The 19,285-nt window shown below is 50.2% G+C and overlaps 1 long non-coding RNA gene across 1 annotated transcript; it reads right to left on the bottom strand.

Moving 5' to 3' along the window:
• Positions 1-1,151: 1,151 nt before the first annotated feature.
• LOC132652400 (uncharacterized) lies at positions 1,152-11,507 on the bottom strand. Its single transcript, XR_009589937.1, has 3 exons — positions 11,382-11,507; positions 6,393-6,489; positions 1,152-1,566 (listed from the first exon to the last, which is right to left on the bottom strand). It is a non-coding gene; the product is annotated as an uncharacterized LOC132652400 (long non-coding RNA).
• Positions 11,508-19,285: the final 7,778 nt, after the last annotated feature.

Here is a 19,285-nt window from a genome sequence, read left to right as displayed (position 1 = left end):
ATAGAGGCTTCCCCAGTTCTAAGGGGTGCCTGGAGCCTCTTCAGCCCAGGGGTGGTGACAGAAGCAGAGGGCGGCACTTCAGCCTCTGATCACGCCTGTCTGGGGAGGCTCAGATGGCCATCTCCTGTGGGGGCAGGGCTTGGAGGTGCCTGCCTACCAGCTCACACCCATGCACTCCCCGAGCGCCTGCTCCAGCTCAATAAAGATCCGTTAATGGACTAAAGTGAGTTAGAGTCATTAACACTGTTATCAAAGGCGGCGGTGACTGCCCCAGAGCTCCGATCCAGCTCTCAGTGAGGGCAAGACCTTCACTCCCCTGAGCCACAGGTTTCTCACTCAAAACTGAAGCACAATCTCTCCCACCCCTAAAAGTTTCCCGTGGCTTGGCAAACATTATTTCCCACTCTGAGGTCAGCGTTCAAATCCTTCCCACACACCTCCCTCCCCTACGGCCCCTGCAGATGCTCCTCTGGGTCGGAGAGGTCTGGATTTGGTGTGCAGCTCCGTCTCCTGCCCTTTCATCTACACTCTCCTCTGAACCTCTTCTTGCTCCGCTGCCCTGAAACCTTGTGGCATGGCTGGGAGAGCACTTCCCCGGCAGGGCACTCACCCAAACCCTGCTCCTGACCCAGAGCTACTTCTTCAGACAGGATCTTGTAGCACAGGCTGACCTCAAGCTCCGTACAGCCGAGGATGAGCTCAAATTTCTGATCCCCTGCTTTCACCTCTCGAGTGTAGATTTCAGGCACCACGCCTGGCTCCTGCACTGCCAGAGACCAAACCCTGGGCTTGGCACATGCCAGTCTGCCAACGGGGCTAGCCCCAGCTGTCTTCACACTGAGCGAATGGCTGGACTAGATCTCTATCAGTGCTTTATACAAAAAAAATAGTGCTTTTGAGATGGTTGAGCATAAAAAGGTGCTTGCCACCAAGCCAGAAGATCTAAGTTAAATCCCTGAGACATATAAGGTAGAGGGAACTAACTTTCAAAGCTTGGCCTCTGACCTACACACACACACACACTCACACACACACACACAGGTCATGTCTATAACCCCTCTATAAAAACACAAAACTGAATAAAGTATAATAATTTTTAAAACTTTTTCTTGACTTTTTTGTGGATTTCACATACACTCCAATCCCGCTCATTTCCCGATCCCTCCATATCCACCATGTACTCTTGCAAACACCACTCCAAAAGAAAATAAGAAAGGAAAATAAAGCATCTCTCATGGAAGCTGTGGTGTGTCCTCGGGTGTCCCACAGCACACCCCTTCGTCCACAATCTTTACTTGCAAATGCTCTTTGCAGTGAGTGTCGCTGGTCTGGCTCCGGGCCTCTGGCTTCTGCTACACTATCAATACTGGAACCTCATAGGGACTCTTCGAAGATGTCCTGTTGCCCTGTGTCACAGAGATCCTGCCGCTTTGGACCTGCAAGACTGGTCGATTCACATGCTCCAGCAGGTCATAGATGGTGGGGTGGGTGAACTCAGAGCCCTGAACCTGAGCCTGTGCCACCAGGGCAAGCTCTCCGGCTGGTATAGTGGGAGCTTTGGTGTCTCTAAAAAAAAAAGAAAAAGAAAAAGAACTCAGTTATGTTATATAAACATGTTTTTGTTTTCATCCCAGGTGTGGGATTTGGGGCTGCTTCAGACTGTCCACAGCAGCAGGCTATTTGCCACATGTAGGCTCTGAGAAGGGCGTGGTCTTTGCCAGCTGCAGATAGTTTAATTCTGGGGACTCTGAGAGGGTTCAAATGCTAGATCCCAGAGAGGGACGGGGAGGGGGCACTGGAAGGAAGAAGGTGACTGTTGCTCCCCCCTGCTGCTCCTGATTGCCGGTTCCCAGCACCCATGCCACCTGCCACTCCCATCTCAGGGGATCTCGAGCTCTCTGGCCTCTGAGGCCACCTATACACAAGCTCACACAGGCACACACGCATACACATCATTTTTAAATTAATAAATAAATACATCTTTTAAAAAGATGGCTTGGTGGTTTAAAACAGTGCTTGCTCTTATAGAAGAGACTCCTAAAACTCACATGGCAGCTTACAATCATCTGTCACTCCATTTCCAGGGATCCCAACACCCCTAGGGCACCAGGCATGCACACATACACACACACGCGCACACACACACACACACACACACACTATATATATATATATATATATATATATATATATATATATATATATAATTTTTTTGGTTTGTTCATTCATTCGTTTTTGATACAAGGTTTCTCTCTGTAGACCAGGCTGGCCTTGAACTCAGAAACCTCCCTGCCTCTGCCTCTGCCTCTGCCTCTGCCTCTGCCTCTGCCTCTGCCTCTGCCTCTGCCTCTGCCTCTGCCTCTGCCTCTGCCTCTGCCTCTGCCTCTGCCTCTGCCTCCTGAGTGCTAGGATTAAAAGCATGGGCCACCACTGCCATAATCAAATAAAACTTTTTAAGTAAAGAAAAAAAGCCCTCATTTCCCCATGATGATTTGTGGAGAATAAAATCCCCTCTGTCACTGGCAATCCAGCTGTCTCCCTATAGGCTGCCTTCCCCATCCCTAACACTCAGTATTCGATGGGAATTTCCAAAAGAGGCATGAGGGGTCCCAGGCACTGGGCCATCCTCGGAACATTTACCCACAGGTGTGGACACAGCCCCTGTGCCCTCCCATCCTTGCTCAGCGCCTATAAAATCACTTAATTGTTTCAGATTTTTTCCTCCTTCATTACAGCCCATTTAACAAATTATAAGCAAATAGAGGGAAGAGAGGCGGGAGCAAAGAGGTGTTCATGCTCAAGTTGCCAATCACTGCAGCTGCATTGCTGGAGCTCAACAGGCCAAGGAGACCTTGCCTACACCACGCCAATGGGTGCCATCTTGACTCTGAGTAATTAGGGGCAGTGGACACTCATCCAGGGTCCTTTATGGGCCTCTACTCAGCCTCTCAACCCCATTCCTGTTAGACATTCTACAGAGGAGAGAATGGGTTCTATAAAGGATAAGTGTGTTCCCATGGAAAGAGAGTCTGATTGCAAAGGCCAGAACTCCACTAGACCCTCCTCCTCCCACCCGAGTGAGCCCTCCTTGGCCCTGTGCTTTGAGCGTTTCTTGCAGATTTTTTTTTTATCTCTCCCTGGGCTGTATGAGAAAAGGTAGATGCCACATTACCCGTTTCTTTTATTTGTGGAGTTGCTTTTCCCCTTCCATTTTCATGGGCGATCAAATTCAAACCCTCAGGCTGTGCAGAGCGCCTCACCCGTCAGCCATCTCACAGGCTTTCTGAGTTTATAAACTGGGTGTGTGCTGACCCATACCTGCAAGTCTAGCACCGGGAGACTGAGCTGATAGGACAGAAAGTGATGCCGTCTAGGAGTTGTGAAAGAATACAGTCTAGGGGGCTTGGTCAAGTTCATTTTCTCTGCCAGTTAAAGAATTAAAAGGCAGGAAAAATCTGAACTGCAGCGGGTCGCAGTAGAGGAATCTCAAGCCCTGAAAACAGAAGCAGCAGTTGTAGGAAGGCATTTCTCATGGGTGCGGAGACCACAGAGAAAAAGACTCAGCAAAGCCGAGAAATCCAGGCTCTTCTTGAGGGCTGGGGTCTTAAAGCGCCAGGAGAGTTTCCCTCCCTCCTTTAAAGAAAGGATGGTTGATTGGTCTGCAACTGGTATGACAGTCCTAGGCAGGCCTCCACCTTGTTGAGCCAGGGACCTACTCCTGGAGACCAAAGCTGCCAGGCTTTTGTTTCAAGTCAGGAGGGTGAGGAAGAAGCAGGTAGTCTTGGAAACTGACCATTTTCATTATCTAGCCATGGCCCCTCTCCATGTCTGTCTGCCTACCAGGAACTCTAACTCTTGCTTTCTCAAAAATTCAAATCTGGGCTACGTAGCAAGATTCTGTCTCAAAAACTAAAAACAGTAGCAACCAAAACAAGAATTATAAGTAAGACATGGTGGTACATGCTTGATCCCAGCACTAGGGAGGCAGAAGCAGGAAAATGTCTGAGTTCAAGACCAGTCTGGTCTGCACAGGACAACGAGAACTACATAAAGAGATGCTGTCTCAAAATAAGCAAAAACTAAAAACAAAAAACAACGAAAAAAAACAAAACAAAAATAAATAAAATTTTAAAATAAAAATAACTATTATAAAGGATACAGAAGCTAAACACAAAGAAGTCAAAACACAAAACCTACTTTAAAAGCTATATAATGGATAAGTTCTGGTTTCTAGTCCATCAGAGCCACAGCACCACAGGGAGGCAGCTCAGTGTTAGCTGAGATGCTCTCTGGGAGCCCCAGTCTTTGCCTTCCACAGAGAGACTCCTTGACACCCCCAGGAGGAGATCTGACACTGAAGACTGAACCCTCCAAACCTGCCTTCCCAGCAAGGCCTGCCTCCCTCTCCCACGCAGAACCCTCTCTCTCGCACCACCTGGTCAAGGAGTGGGTGAGTTCTTATCCACATCCTCTGCCCCAAAGCTCTAGCAGCCGGAAGGGACACTAATGGCCCTGACTTCAAAACAGATGGTAAGAGACAGTACAAAGCCCAAATGTCATCCCCAGGATGACACCCCCAGCTCATGGCTGGGTCCCATGTCCTGAAGGGTGGTAGGATACAGGGGGCCTGGACACACATCTGCTCTCGGGAGCAGCAGGAACAGCAGGCTTCAGGGAACTGCAGCCATCCATCTACTTACCAAATATTTACTGAATACCTACTATGTGAAAAACAGAACGGACGAAAGCCCATGCCTTGGTCAGTCTTACAGCCTAGCTACAATGACAACAGCAACGGGAGCTTCCTGCCAAGTTCCAGAGCAACCAGTCTGGGCTTTGTGGGCCACATGGAGTCTTTGTTGGTCTACTGAGTATTTTTAACTTCTTTGTTTTTTTCATAATCCCTTAGAGATTAGAGCAGGACTATTCTTATTCCTGGGCCACCCCCAAACAGGTGGCTTGCTTCATGTGACACTCAGGCCACCGTCCATCAATCCCTAGTCTATTGTGATGCTCTCCAGCAGAAAATCATCGTGGGACACAGAGCTCATGTTAAATTCTAGCAGCTGGTTTGTAAGAATTGGGAGAGATTAATTTTATAGACATAGGCTTCTGTGAGTGATCTTACTAAAATTAAAGATGAGATCTTTCATTCACTTTCTAACACCACGTCTTCATAATATGATATGTGTCTTATAGTATGTGGCAGTTCAGACCAGTCACATTTCCTATGACCAAACAGCCCCCTGTGGCCAGTGGCCTCCATATTGGACAGCACAGGCTGAGTGGAAGAAACAACAATAAACAAGATAAATAAGTCAGCGGTGGCAATATTTGATGATAACCTCTTGAGCTAAAGCTGACCCTGTGGCAATATTTGAAAGTGATGAGAGCTATGAAAGAAGACAGAGTCAGGAGGGAGGGGAGCAGGGAGCTCTGGGTAGGAGTCCCTCACATCCTGGAGAATTTCACTTAGGTCCATGATTCTCTCTCTCTCTCTCTCTCTCTCTCTCTCTCTCTCTCTCTCTCTCTCCTTCCTTTTTTTTCTTTCAAGGATGTGTATATGGGGTGTGTGTGTGTGTGTGTGTGTGTGTGTGTGTGTGTGTGTGTGCATGTAGAAGCCCAGAGTTGACAAGCGACTTCCTGGATTGCTCTCCATTTTATTTCCGGAGGCAGGGTTGCTCTCTGAACCTGGAACTTGCATATTCTGGCTAGTCCAGCAGAAGGTCTCCACACATGCTGGCTTTTATGCTTTCATATGGGCTCAAGAAATGGGAACCCACATTTGCATGGCAAGCACTTTATTTCACCATCTACCCAACCTAGGCCAAGGATCTTTTAATGCCATGGAAAGGGGGAAAGTGATCCAAAATGCTGCAAACCTCAGAGTGGACAAGGACCTGAAGGTTTATCACACCAAGCCTAACCTGAGTACAGGATGCATTCCCAGCCCCTTGACATGACAGTGGGGCTCTTCCTAGTCACCTCCCTAATGGAGAGCTTGTTGCTGCACTAGACATCTTGATTTTGCACCCAGGATGACATGTTTTTCTTCATTTTTTTTTTTTATTGCAGCAAAATACACATAAAATTTACTATCTTGGCACAGATGTTACAGAGGTAACAACAACTCTCTGCTTGGATTTAAGGCCCACTCCACTGGAGAAAACTCTGTCTAAGAACCCATGGTTGGGAAGCTTATAGCCCACAGGGGTGAACCTACTCCTATCATGCTAAATGGACATAGTATTAAACTGCCTGTAAATTCATATCTTCCTACCCGTGGATTAGTGCAGCCCTCAGACATTATCTTAGTTAGGGTCTTGTATGGTGAAGAGACACCATAACCACAGCAACTCTTATAAAGGAAAACTCTTTAGGGGCTGGCTTACAGTTCAGAGGCTTAGTCCATTATCATCATGGCAGGAAGATGGCAACATGCAGGCAGGCGTGGTGCTGGAGAAGGAGCTGAGAGTTCTGCTTCTGGATCTGCAGGCAGCAGGAAGAGACAGTGAGACACAGGGTGTGGCTAGAGACTCTGAAATCCTCAAAGGCGCCCCCAGTGACACACTTTCTCCAGCAAGGGCACACCTACTCCAACAAGGCCACACCTCCTAATAGTGCCACTCCCTGCGAGCCTATGGGGACCATTTTCATTCAAACCACCACAGATATCGTCAGAGGGATTGCTTCATACTGTGGCTAGTGATACAGACTCTCAGATCGGATCAAAGCGCAGAGAGAAAGCAGCAGTGGAGGCACAAGTGGGACATCTGCATCACCCCCGTGAAGGAAAGTGTGGCAGGAAGATTCTAAGCCAAAGCTGCAGACAAGCAGAGCAAAGCAGTGTCTTCTGGCTATGGCAGGAATGTTGCATGCATGCACTCACACAACTGCAGATAGATATATAAACATATTTGCCAGGTGGTGGTTCAGTCTTTAACAGTTCTCACTGAGCAAGCCTGAAGACATGAGTTTGGTTTCTGGAAACTATGTGAAGGTGGAAGGAAAGAAACAGCTCTACCATATTGTTCTCTGACCTCCACATGTGTGTTCCCCCAACATACACACATCATGCACACACATACACATGATAATAAACAAACCAATAATTTTTCAGAGGAAGACTATTTGCCTGTTAGACTTCTTCCATGGCTCCTGGCTGCTTTGAGGGTGAGTCCTCACCATGGTCTTCATGGGCCCTCACTCAGGAGTCTTTTGCCCATAAGTAATGAAACACCCAGTTGGTCCTGGCTTATTCAATAAAGAAACCACATGAATTCCAAAGACTGGTGGACCTCAGAGTGGGTTGTTTTATCAAAGATGCCCTTCCTTATTTCACTTCGCATTGATTAGAGTGGGGTTACAGGCCCCTTCCTGAGCAAGTCACCAGTTAGGGAACAGAAGCACCAGTTGGTAACTCTGTCCCCAAACCACACTGTGAGAGAAGAGTGAGAAGAATGCAGAGAGGCTCCAGTGTGACAACCACAGGCTTCCTGTGATGGCTTCTGCTCACACCTCTCTGAGCCAATCTCCTCTCTCCCAGCAAAGTGTCCCCACCACCTCGGTCTTGATTCTTCCTACATGCTGTTTCTTCTCCTCGGAAGGCTTTCCCCCTCTATGCTACAGCCCTGGAAGATATGCCTATCTTCCCTTTCCCCCAAGCTTCAGGCCAGATATCATCTCTGCAGAAAGACCATGCTTGGTCCCCAGGTGAGACTGAGGCTCCAAGGAGGACAGACACCTCGTAAGAGTCACTTCCAGAACCCAGACATGAACCTGTGTTGGAGAGGTATCTAATCAATCCTGTTAAGTAGCAACTGGGTATTTTCTTCAGTGTGGGGTCTTCATGAGCTTGAAGACAAAGCAAGGTCCATGCTGCCCGGTACCTTCTGGAGAGCAGTGCTGAGCACAGGGAGGAGTTCCACATCTGCCTCTGACCCTGGCCTGGCCACGTGCATGACTAGGGTTTGGAACCATAAGTAGGCAGGTAGGATGCTGGGAGCTGAGGCTGGAAAGTAAACCCCATGCTCTGTGGCCAAGGGCCCCCTGCTATTCTCCTTCTCAGGCCAGGTCTGTGAAGCCAGCAGAGCCCATGGGGGGTCAGCCCTCTTCCACAGGGAGAACTTGGATATGAGAGTGAGGCAGGGTCCAGCACGATTGAAATTCCATCAGGCACTCACAGAGTCTGCTCCCTAGAGCCCCTCGCCTTTGTTCCATTTAATCAATACGTAATTAAACTGAAATCCCAGCTTAAGAATTTCCAGCGGTGCTAAGACCAGAATTTCAGAGGGTCTGGCAGAGCCAAGGCTCCTGGTTCTACCAGCGAGCAGTCGCACATCAGCCTACTTTACCCTGTCATGCTGGCCCTCAAGGTCACCTCTCCAGAAGGTCAGGCTAGTGTGAGACTCCAAGTGTGATCATGCATCCCAGGAGGGAACATACTCTCAAAACCTCATCCCTGCCCCTGGCCAGTGGAGCCGGGTCTCCTTCAAGTGAGAGAGGAAAACTGAGGAGAGCAAGCTGTGGCAGAACGGGGACTCAGCCTTCTCTACCCAGCTGTCCACTCCTGCTGCTTCCCTTGAGGGCTTCGAATGAGCCAGCAGGCATGAGGCTCTAGCTGTGTGTCCTGAGCAGTGCCTTGGCTATGCCATGCGTGATTTCAATTCCATCGCCCATTAAATTCTCACCATCTCCCTATGGAGTTAGATGCTCTTAACTCCATTTTAAAGATGGAAAAGCAGACCGAGAGCAGGCCCGATGTCACCAGCTAATTGGTAGGGGGTAGACTTTGAGCCCAAGCAGTACTTGCTTTAAGGGTTCTTGAGCATCAAGAACCCCAGGACAGTGAGACAAGCCTGCCCAGGGCTGCTAGGAAGAACACAGATGCTGGGACCTCCCATTGCCTGAGCCTGCCTCATCTTGAACATTCTCCACCCACTGCATGGCCCTGTGCAAGCTCTCAGGAAAGAGATGAAAGCTCCTTCTGATGAGACTCACACTGTTGGCACCTGAGGGTGTTAGACTCCTGCACAGGCCGCCCTGTGTTCAGAGAAAGCCAGAACCCTCCCTGAGACCAGCACCGGCCAGTACAAACACATTTAGACTGAGCAGGTGAACAGGAAATGGGTGTCCCCCAGGTCCAGTCCATCTCATGCCTGGCTCTAGGTGGGCAAAGAGTCAAACAGGATGGTGATCTGATAGCAAGCTATACCAGCAAGACCATGGCCCTCCCTCAATGAGAACCATGCCCAGCCCAATGCATTAAAGAAGAAAAATGGCCCTGTCGTTTCAGAAAAGAGAAAGCAGGCTTGCCAAACACATTGGCCTGTTGCCTTCATAAATCCCAGAGAACTGGGGCCTGATAGCACAGGTCTGTGATCCCAGCTACAAGGCAGGCTACAGTGAGAAAGACTGAAAGTTCAAGGCCAGCCTGCAATACAGAGTAAATGCAAGTCCATCTTGGGCAAATTAATGAGACCCTTTTATCTAAATAAGCAGTTGGAAGATGTAGAAGTGGTAGAGATCTTGACTCACATTTAAGAGGCCAAGAAAAGAAGGAAAAGAAAAAGGAAGGGAGAGAGGAAAGAAAGGAGGGAGAGAGGAAGAGAAGGAAGAAGGGAGGGAGGAAGTACGGGAGGGAAAAAGGAGGGAAAGAGAAGAACCACTATTCATAATTGTGGTCCCCTCTATCTGCAACCATAATAGTGGGAGCACAAGGCTCGGGCCTGAGAAATGACTGACAAGGCACCAACAAATCTGGGCCTGCCAAGCCCAGAAGCAAGCCTACATGGAGAGCAAAATGGTAGAAAACAGGGCAGGCACCCTGGAAGTTTGTGGGTTAACACCTGCGTCCAGGGTCCAGCCTCACCTTTCCCTGCGCTTACACTAGTACAGAAAGTCCACCAGAACTGAAATTCAAAGGAGTTCCGACTGGAAGAGAGAATGTAGGAGCTTTTACAATTGAAGAACCAAAGAGAAGGCATCTGGGCAGGGGCAGGCAAGCTTCAGCAAAAACACATGGAGAAGCCCATAAGCCTCTGTCCTTGTGATAGAAGATAAGGGCATCCCAAGTGAGATCAGTTAGGGAACCAAGGACCAGAATTTGGACATGGTGATGCAGCCAAGACAGCATGGTCAGGCAGGCAATGAAGCCAAGCTGGACCACTGTGATGTCTGGTTACAATCCCAATAGAAATGCCTGAAAAAGCCTTGGAGCACAAGAAGAGCCTTGCAAAAGGATGAAACACACAGAAGTGCCCAGAATCCTGCTTGGGGCGCAGGAGGAATTCAGTGTCTCACTTCACCATTGGGAATCCATTGTTAATGCATGAGTCAGAAGGTGGGCAGAATGCTACCTCAGCCAGCCAAGCAGGCCGAATGCACCATGGATAGTAGGTCTGAGTGGTGGCAGTGACCCGCTTTTGATGACCAGCCTCACACTAGGTTGGCCCAGCCTGGTAGGCAGCTGGCCAGACTCACCCTTCATTGGAGCCCCAGACAGCTGCACGGGGGCCAAAGCAAACCTCCTTCCTGGGGACATCCCCAGGCAACCCTCCTGCCTTGTTCCCTCTGGTTCATGCCAACCTTTAAGGATGATATATGGCCAAGCACAGGGAAAGGGCAAGTGGAGATTGGAGAGAGGGTTAAGAAAATGTGACAACAGTTCAGCTCCCAAGGGGCAGGCAGGAGCAGGGAGGCTGGCTCAGGGTGTGACAGCCATGTGATTAAAGTCCTCCTGGCCTCCCTCACCACTGTAAGGGCTCTTTTGGAGGATCTGGCAAAGGTTTTCAGCCCTCATTCATACCGGGGCAGCAGAGGGTCCAGGCCCTGCTTTTGGAAGAAGACTCATTGTGCTAGCACCCTGCCTCCCAGTTTTCTGCTTCTCTTCTTAGCCAGGGTACAGCAGGGTGGGGGGATGGGTCAGGGGAGGTGATTTGGGGGTGGAAGAGCCACTAAGGGTCTGGGTAACACTGGGAGTCACAGAGCATTGCTGAGAGCCGCCAGGCCTCACCACTGAACATGTGTGAGGTGGCGGGGGAGGGGGTCAGACACAGCTATACTCTGGCCGCATATCAGCTCAGGGATCCCTGACTCATGCTCATCCCAGACTTCACCTCAGGGTTTTCCTTTAGAAACAGGATCTCAGGTAGCCAGGCTGGTTTCCAACTCATTATATAACCAAGGACGACCGTGAACGTCTGTTCCTTCCGTGTCCACCTGGTTTAAGCCGTGTCACCACGCTCGGTTTAAGCCACGTGAGAGCAAACCCAGGGCTTCAAGGATGCTCTGTGAATGCTCTGCCGACTCCGTTACACCCTCAGCCCTCACCTCAGAAACTTTTGTCAAACTGCCATGCTATTATTCTCTAGTCAACTTACTTATTAAGAAAGTTTATTTGAAAAGACATCTTTCTGTCAGTACCTAAAGGGAGAGAAAAAAAAAAAACAATCTCAGCTTCCATAAATAGACGTTAACATAAAGGAAAATATAATTCAAACCATAAAAACCAAACCTTATTCTAAACTGTGCAAGAGAGAAACCAGGAGCCCTGGACCTGTTCCCTTTCAGGGCCTCAGCATCTGGAAAGGACTCAGTAGATTTATGCTCTAGGAATGAACAACTCCTTTCATTTTGCTGCTACTGTACTTACATGGCAGGTGGAAAAAATAAGGTCACAAGCCAGTAAGGAGACTCTCATGCTTTTCTCAAAACGTCACCTTGTCCGGGCCCCTCCTGATGGGCAGTGACTGAGAGCCCCGCCCCACCACAGGACTGAGGCAAAAAGGGAGGCAGGGAGAAGGCTGCCCTCTGGGTATAGGGCAACAGGGAAAGCTGAAGGCTGAGTTGCGGGCACCAGCGACAAGCCTCACTGCTCTGCCCCTGCATTCCACCAGGGACCCCAAGAAGTGCCCCCCTTCATTGCCTCTGGCCTGCCCTTTACATCCCACAGCCCTGCGAGGCCTCCCGGCAGAAAGGTCTCTTTGTGGGAACTGAAGAAGAGTCTGGCCTGTTGCTGGCAACTGTGGTGAGCAACTATCCCCATGGCTGTGGCTCCCTTGGGCTAAGAAGGGGAAGGCGGCTGCTCTGCAAAGCTGAGCTCTTGCAGCACAGACAGCATGCCCATCCTTTGAAAAAAGCCACAAAGCTGGGGTCACACCAGTGCCAGACGCCAGTCCTCTTGCCCAGGAGGCAGAGAAAGCAGTGCAGACTGTCCTGAGGGGGCAAGAGCCTGACAGGAGGACTCGCCATCGGAGCCCAGGTTTTGCTTTGTGAGACTGAAAATGACCTCTCCTCTCCCAAGGTCAGAGCCAAGCTGGCACCAGTCATACATGTGGTAGTCTGGGGCTGGGGCTCCTGAAGCAGGCCCTAAATCAAGGGCTTGGGTACAGGCAGTGATTTTGGGACGTGACCTCTGGGAGCGCTGGGAGGGAAGATGAGGGAAAATGGGGAAAGAAAGGTTGCTATGGTAACCGGATCCTTGGGGAAGCTCTGCAGGACTGCAGGGTGCTTGCCTGGGCTCTCCCACTGTGGTGTGGTAGAGGGGGCCGAGCATTGGTCCCTCATGTCCTCATCCTTCAGTGAGGCTGCTCCTGACACTGTTAGGAACCCTGGCTGTGCCTCACCCAGCTCCTGGGCCACAGGAAGCCCCCGGCAAAGGATGCAGGTGTTCAAACTGGAAAGCTTGGTGTAGACACAATGGACCAGTGAGGTGAGAGTAGGACCAACAGAGCCTGCCACACGGTAAATGTGGAGCAGCCATGTCACTGCAGAGTCTTAATGTCCTAACTTATAAGAGGAGGACAATGCCAACTCTTCCACAGGGTAATTTCTTTCCTTAAAAATTTCTGTTACCAGATGGGTGGTAGCACACGCCTTTAGTCCTAGATCTCTGTGAGTTCAAGGCCAGCCTGGTCTACAGAGTGAGTCCAGGACAACCAAGGCTACAGAGAAATCTTGTCTCAAAAATAAATAAATAAAAGGTATATGTGTATATGAGTGTGTGTGTTTGTGTACGTATGTGTGTATGAGTATTGTGAATGTGTACATGTGAGTGTGTATGTATGTGTGTGTGAGTGTGAATGTGTGCATTTGTGTGCATGTATGTTTGTGTGTATGTTTATGTGTGTGTGTGTGTGAATGTGTGTATGCATGTATATGCATGTGTCTGTACTGTGTGAATGTGTGCATGTGTGAGAGTGTGCCTGTCTGTGTGTCCTTGAATACTATAGCACACTTCTGGAGATGAGAGGCCATCTTGAGAGAGCTGGTTCTTTCCTTCCACAGTGTGGGGCCTGAGATTGAACTCAGCTCATCACGTTTAGTGGCAAGCACTTTACCCATCGCTCCACCACAACAGCCCCAGGTTTCTGTTTGTTTTGTTTTGTTTTGGGGACAGGTTTTCATGGAGTCCAGGCTAATATTCCAACGTAATATGTAGACCACGCTGACCTTGAACTCATCATCCTGTCTCCACCTCCCAACAAATGCTACAAACATGGGCGTGTGCCACCATACTCCACTAATGTGATCTAGCTTGCTTGCTTTTCTTTCTAGAGTCACATAGCCCCCAAAGGCCTCGGGTAGGCAACCTTCCTGTCTCAGGATCTCTAGTGGCTGGGCTTACAAGTCCCACCATGCATGGTCTACTTTGAATTTTTACTAAGCCAATGGTAGCACAGCACACAGTAAGTACTCAGTAAAGACTGCCTTTATTTTGAAAGTGTTCTTGACTATCCAGAAACCATTTTTAAGCTTTGGGAAAAGAGTTCATTGGTTAAGTGAGAGGCAGTTGCAGAGGGCACAATCCCCAACAGAGCCCCAGGCTCCCAAACAGAGACATGGATAATTATTCTCCTGAGACATTCTGCTCTGATGGGCATGTGGCCATCTTGGGATCTCTTGGGGCTCTGTGCCTCTCTCTACGCAGTAGTCTATGGTGCCTTAGTCTGTCCTGGCTGCTATAGCAAGATCCTTTAGGCTAGGTAACCCATAACCAATGGACTCTTAGTATCCTGGAGACTGGAAAATACAATATCAAGGTACTAGACAATTAGACATCTAGTGAGCATTTGTTCCTCCATAGGTGGATTCTTCCCCCTTGCATATTCACAGGAGTGGACAGCCTCAGGCCCCACCTCTGAATACCATTGCACAAGGTGTTAAGTGTCACTAGAAGGGTTTGACCAGAGATTCAGACCACAGTACAGACGGCAGGCTCTGCCTCTTCCTATCCAGGGTACTGAGCTATCAGGGAGTCCACAGGCCATAGCTAAAAACACCAAGGGAGAGAGTAGACTTGCATCAAACAGGCCAGGACTCGGATTAAGGCAGGAAGTGTCTAGTCACGGTGGGTCTGCTGGGGCTTGGTTATTGCTCCTTGCCTGGAGGTTTGGCACAAGCACTCCATAAAACCATGGGTTAAAAAGTGGAGGGCACTATAGGGTGACCTCCTGCCCATCCAACGTCACCCTACTTCACCCCATCAGCTTGGACTGGCTGAGGGCTCTACACTCCTGGGATGAGGCCCAGTGCAAGCCCCGGTGGAAGCCTAAAAATTATAAGGAAAGGGAGGGGAGAGGGGCTAAAGAGCTGACCTAGGATCCTGGGTTCCAGAAAGAAAGCCCACTAGGGGGTCCCTACTGTCTACCCTAGTCGCTTCAGGAATGCGGCGCCTATGACTACCCCAAGAAGAACTTCTTCCCCGCCCACTTCCAAGGGGTGGCTGGTGCCATTGTCATGACTAGGTAATTACCTAAGCAAGACCATCTTCCTTTCCAGCAGTCAGGGTTCCTCTCATAGGCTCCAGATCCCAGGGATACCAAGGCAGGTGTCTGGGGGCCTCTAGTACACGGAGCAAGGCTCCAAGAACATCCAGAAACCCCCAGGAATGCCCAGTAAAGCCTGCCCTTCCCTGAATGTCCATCTGCATCCCCATGTCCAGTTCTCACTCCTGTCCCCTGGGGATGGAGTTCCTGGAACTGGGCAGGCACAGAGGCCCCCTGCCCACGCTGGGCCATGACCACATGCCTATCACAATTGTCTGAAACCTCAAAGGCTAATGCCAGCCACACAGAAGCTTGTGGGAAAGGAGACACAGGACTCACTGATGCTGGAGCCACTGGCTTTGGCAGTGCCCAGGAGGGACCTCCTACTTCTTCCACTCTCTCCCAGAAACCTTAGGTTCAAGAGCCTTTCAATTTTCAGTCAGCATGTGCTCCTTTCCTGGGCTCATCAAAGTGCACACTCAGCCTGAGGAGCGTATCCAGGTGGGCACCTCAAATACCCAGGCAAATTGTTTGTGGGCAGCCATCTGTACTTGTGCCACGGCCCAGGACTCACCGATGTCAGAGCCTGGAGAGGGAGCTGGCGGGCATTAGGCTTCTGCTCTGAGGGGGCATCTCTCAGATGCGGGGCAAAGTAGCTGCCTCTACAGTGAGCTAATTCCAGGCCCAGCACCAGCAGACACCAGGCAGCAATCCCCATCAGCCCAACATCCATGGCCGGGGTGTCAGGGACTGTCTGATCTTGCACACACGTGTGCGTAGATGGATGTGTGCATGCGTGGTGTAAGTGAGCAGGCATGGAGCCACTGACACATGCTTGTGAACTGGCAGGTTCTCCTTCGTCTTTTTTTTTTTCTTCCACATCATCTGCATCAGGGAAGATCTATCATTTCTTCTCCTGTAATGATGTTGGCCTGATTACAATTTTTATTGGATTTCACAAAATAATTTCATATACAACATTCCCCCCAGGGACTGAGCTAAAGGAGATGACAGCCCAGAAGTGTGGGAAATGAGGGTCTGGGGGCTGATATATGAAGAGGGGTGGCCAGGAACTAGAGAAAGGTTGAGTCAGGAAGTAATTGATGTGCCTCTGACATGATGGGCAAAGCCTGCCCGGTAGCGGGGGAAGTTGTGTGGTGTAAGCCGAGCTCCTGGGAGGCTGCAGACTGGTGCATCAATGTCAGCTATGAGGGTTCAGGAGACCCTACTCTATGAGAAGAACTTGCAGGAAGCAGACAGCAGGAGGGGACCCAGTTCAGGGACAGAAGATGGCCACTCTTGTTTCCTCTTCTCCCTCTCTATGCTAAGGCTCCGCTGAGCTGAGAATGCCAGTCTGCAGAATCCCTGGAGTCATCATGTGACAGTCGGCCCCAGGGTGCCCAAGTGCCCACTGGCTGCTCCAGAGGCCAGACCGTGGCTCCACCTGGAGACAGTATCACTAGCTTGGTTCAGTTTCCACTGGCTGAGTGACCTTAGGAAATTGGACAATGTCTTCGATCTTGGTTTCCTTCCCTTCTGAGGAGCAGAAGTTCAGGGAGATTCCAGAACATCACAGATGCTTGTAAGGGGCCTGGCTCAGGTAAGCACCCTCACCCAGTTAGCTGCTATTCCCATCTCATCATTATAACTCGATCCCTCCTTTAATCTTCAAGCACTCCTTAAATTTCACCTGTCCCCCGAGCACTGGGGATCAGCAGTGCAAATTTCCGACCTCACGGAGGCTGACATCCCATCAGGAAAAAGAACGAGCACAATTAAGATAAGGAAGGGGTGAAAGTGCCTTAGATGGTGATAGGTGTGATGGGCAAACACAACACAGACTTGAAAAAGCCCTCAGCGGGTGGCAATCTAACAAGTGGCCTCCTGAGTGAGTACCTGGAGAACAGACACAGTCGGTGAGGCCTGCAGGGCCTCAGTTTGAGACTCGGATGCCATACAAGTGCAAAGGCCCTGAAGTAGGAGCTCTATCACAGAGAGTGACATCAGAGAGACTGCAGAGATAGAATGCAGAGAGAGCTGGCGCTGGGAGTTTGGGCAGTGTGCCGCGTGTGGTCGGGGAGGAGCTAGAGCCAATCCATCATGACTGTGTGGGCTTCTCTGAAAACCCTGGCTTTGCCCCGGTGTGATGGGGTGGGTGGGTGCAGTCTTATCCTCCTCCCCATCACTGGGTGAGTGAGAGCTTGTGGTCCTTCTCCCTGCCCCACCCACAGGGTGCTTGTCTCCCTCCTGCTGACACAGGTGGACAGGATAACTGGACCCTTGTGACAACCCCTCCCAGGCAGCTGAATTGAAGAAGGGAAGATTGGAAAGACAGTGAAGTGAGGCTGAGCACCGCCTGGCTGGGTACCAGGTATGCCCCTCCTGGCCATATCGCTGCCTCTGCTGGCCAAGCCCACCAATTCCGGACATCCCAGCCTCAAGTCCAATCTTAGCTTTAAGCACACTCTTAACAAAAACATGATCAAAGCAGTCCATGGGGAAGAGCACGGAGCAATGGATAGGACCGTGTGGCTCTGGCCATATGCCAGCTTGGGTCTGCTGTGTGGGGAGTCTCTCTGCAGTCAACAGGGTAGACAGTACCCATGGCCAGGAAGTCAGAGCATAGTTCTACTATTGAGACTTAGTACTTTCTTGATTTTTTAAATATATATATTTTTTTTTCTTTTTTTTTTTTTTTTTTTTTTTTTTTTTCTGAGACAAACTTTCTCTATGTAGCCCTGGCTGTCCTGGAAATTACTCTGCAGACCACTAGACTGGCCTTGAACTCCGAAATCTACCTGCCTCTGCCTCCCAAGTGCTGGGATTAAAGGCGTGTGCCACCATTGCCCAGTGCAGCCCTCTCCTCCTTAACACAGACTCTGTTGGGATACCTGCCTAGTACCCATGTGGGTGGGGAGAATGTAGCCAGAGCAAAAAAGTCCAGAGAAAATGGTGGCTCAGAACTGATAGCATAGCGGAGGTACCAGGCCAGGAATGGCAAAAGTGGTCCAAACTGAGCATCCGAGAGGGTGCTAGGAGAAGCCATCCAAATACTGGAAGGACAGAGGAGTGTGTCCCCCAGGGTGTGAGCCTAACAAGAACCGGGAGGCCTAGGAGAGTGGGTGAGACAGCCACAAGTGCTTGGAAGCTAGGAGTGAAGGGGCATAGGCCCAGCTGAGGGGAGCATGATGGTGGGGTTGGATGTGTAGGTGGGATCAAACCTGCGTTTCTAACGCTAACTCAGGTGTGTCGACCGAGTTAGAGGAGCCAAAAAACCGCTGAAGTAATAAGGGGATAGAAGAGGTCCAGGAGAGTCACAGAGTGGGGGCTCAGTGTGACTACTCCTGGGATGAAGAATGCTCTCGAACAGGATGAACAGGCTTCTGGCAGGGATAGTGATAGAGGGTGGTGTAGGCCAGGGATCTGAAGAGGGGCACCATGGGTAGGAAGAGCAGCTCTGAGGTGTGGTGTAGTGCCTGGCCATATTTGGGAATGTACGGCTGACATCTGTGGGGTCCTTTGAAATCCATCACCAGAGGATCTGGAGCATGAAACCTGGACCTTGCTGTCCATGCCTCTCTCAGTCTGACTACCCAAAGGACACACCCACCCAGGCCTCCAGATACAAAACCTTTCAGAAGGGATAGGCTGCAGGGTTTTGCCCAGAAATTTTATTTTTACTAAATATTGCCCAAGTATTTCAAAAGAGGGCAAAACCAAGAGGGTTGCATGCTTCCTAGGGTCCCAGCAAATCAAGGATGAGGGCAAGGGCCAGGCTGGTTGACCCAAATATGTGCTGCGTTGCCGGGTAACCACCAGGCAGCTCTGCAAGCCTGCATCTCTGGAACGGAAGACTTGGAAAGAAACTCGCACAGCCACCTGGGGCCTGGAACCAGAAACTACCAGGCTGAGTAGGGAAGTACCGTCAAATGTCCCCTGAGAGAGGGTGTCCTTATCCTCTGGATGCTGGTCTCCAGGAGGCAGAGAGGTGAGAAGGACAGTGACTTTCCAGGGAGACCCACGTGGCTGCAGGAGGCAGCTAGGCAAAGTGGCTTAGTGGTCCCTGGCACAGGCTGTGTGGCAGGTGGCAGCGGCCAACTGCCTGGTCCAGTATGGGACCTTTGCCTCTTTCTTTTCAGCTCTTGCTCTGGGCAGCTGCCATGATTAGCCTCAAGGGAACGCTGACTGTTTGGGGATCTACCATCCCCGGGGCTACTTGATTCACTGTGTGTTCACTGAAAACACTGAGAGGCACACACAGACAGGGAACTGGGGGGACAACGCCCCACACACATCACTAGACAATTCCACCGTCAAGGCTGACAGGATGGCTCGGGGTATAACGATTCTGGAAGTCAAATCTGATGGCCTGAGTTGGATCTTCTGGACCCCTGTGGAAGGAGAGCACCACCCTCTTCTACCAGCTGTCCCTCGATCTCTGCATGTGAAAGCAGTGTGCACATGCACATTCGAGAGATGTCATTTTAAAATGAAAAACAAATACAGCAGCCTGTTAT

Source organism: Meriones unguiculatus, chromosome 1 (assembly GCF_030254825.1).
Source record: "Meriones unguiculatus strain TT.TT164.6M chromosome 1, Bangor_MerUng_6.1, whole genome shotgun sequence".
Taxonomy (NCBI): Eukaryota; Metazoa; Chordata; class Mammalia; order Rodentia; family Muridae; genus Meriones; species Meriones unguiculatus.
This window is presented reverse-complemented; position numbering and strand designations above follow the sequence as displayed.